We start from the raw sequence: 1176 nt of genomic DNA, 5'->3' as shown, positions 1-1176 counted from the left end.
TCAAAGTAGTCAAAAAGTTGCCCGACTATATATAGTCTTTTTGGGTATTTTGCCTCAAAAATTTGTGTCTTTAAATAAGACAGAATTTCCTCACGGTTTTTATTACAGATTGATAAATAGTGCTCCTATTTCGCAATAAGAACGAATTATTTAGTTTTCTTCTTTCGACTGTCTAAAAGCCAGTTGAAAGAAGAAGGTTTTATTGGATTTCTCACAGTCTATAGAAAAGGAAAGTTTCTCAAACCGCTGAAAAATTATTTAAAATTGCACTAAATCCTGATTTTTTTCCCATGGCATAAAAGCTGAAATTTTTTTTCACACAATTTGCTTTGTTTGCTTTTTTGGCACAATCTACAGACGATAATTGAGCCTGAAAACCGTGAAAATTTGACGAAAATTGCGCTAAACCTTTACTTTGTTCTCACGACGTCAAAAAACGAATAGTTGCACACGTCTAGCGTTCTTTTCAAACCCAGCAACGACTCATCTATTAATATAGAGACATCTAGTCCGACAATTCTTAAGATTTTATTTAAATCGCGCCGATACTCTATTTTTCCTCCTGCCTAAAGCCGGGTGGAAAAAGCGCAATTTTTTGCGCAACTCGCTCTCTGCTCGAAATTTGTAACTACTCAACTAGAGCAAGGGAACTACTGAATTTCTAACAGTCAATAAAACTCTTCCCAGATAGCATTTGATATTCTATGAATATCCCAGAATGTTCAAAAAATATACAGAACATTGCGGGAATATCCTGGGAATATACATGGTTGAACATTCGTAACATGAATGTTCGTGGAATATACATGCATGTATATTCATCAAAGTTCATAAAAAGTATATCCTAGGTATGTACATATATGTACATATTGGGTATATGTGCAGATGAACATGCCAGGTATGTACATATTGTGTATACGTGTAGGTGAATATACCTAGTATGTTTAAAACAAATATTCCGGTAATATACATAAATGTATATCTACGGTATATTCCAAATTGGTTGAATATAAATTTTGCGTGCCCGCAGCAGAAAAGTAAGGACAAGTAAAAGTAAATCTTCTTACTACTAAAACCTGGGACCCTTATGAAATACTGAAAATATGGTGTTTTGATTAACAAATTAACAAAATTTATCGAAAATAAATTTTGCGTGCCCGCAGCAGAAAAGTAAGG

The 1176-nt window shown here is 33.7% G+C and overlaps 1 protein-coding gene across 5 annotated transcripts in view; it reads left to right on the top strand.

Moving 5' to 3' along the window:
• Window positions 1–1176, top strand: part of LOC109539368 (coiled-coil domain-containing protein 102A) — a 9648-nt gene that overhangs the window by 3877 nt on the left and 4595 nt on the right. The window lies entirely within an intron of this gene.

The sequence above is a fragment of the Dendroctonus ponderosae genome, unplaced genomic scaffold (genome assembly GCF_020466585.1).
Source record: "Dendroctonus ponderosae isolate FM_Combo_2020 unplaced genomic scaffold, Dpon_F_20191213v2 Dpon_F_20191213_9, whole genome shotgun sequence".
NCBI classification, from domain to species: Eukaryota; Metazoa; Arthropoda; class Insecta; order Coleoptera; family Curculionidae; genus Dendroctonus; species Dendroctonus ponderosae.
This window is presented reverse-complemented; position numbering and strand designations above follow the sequence as displayed.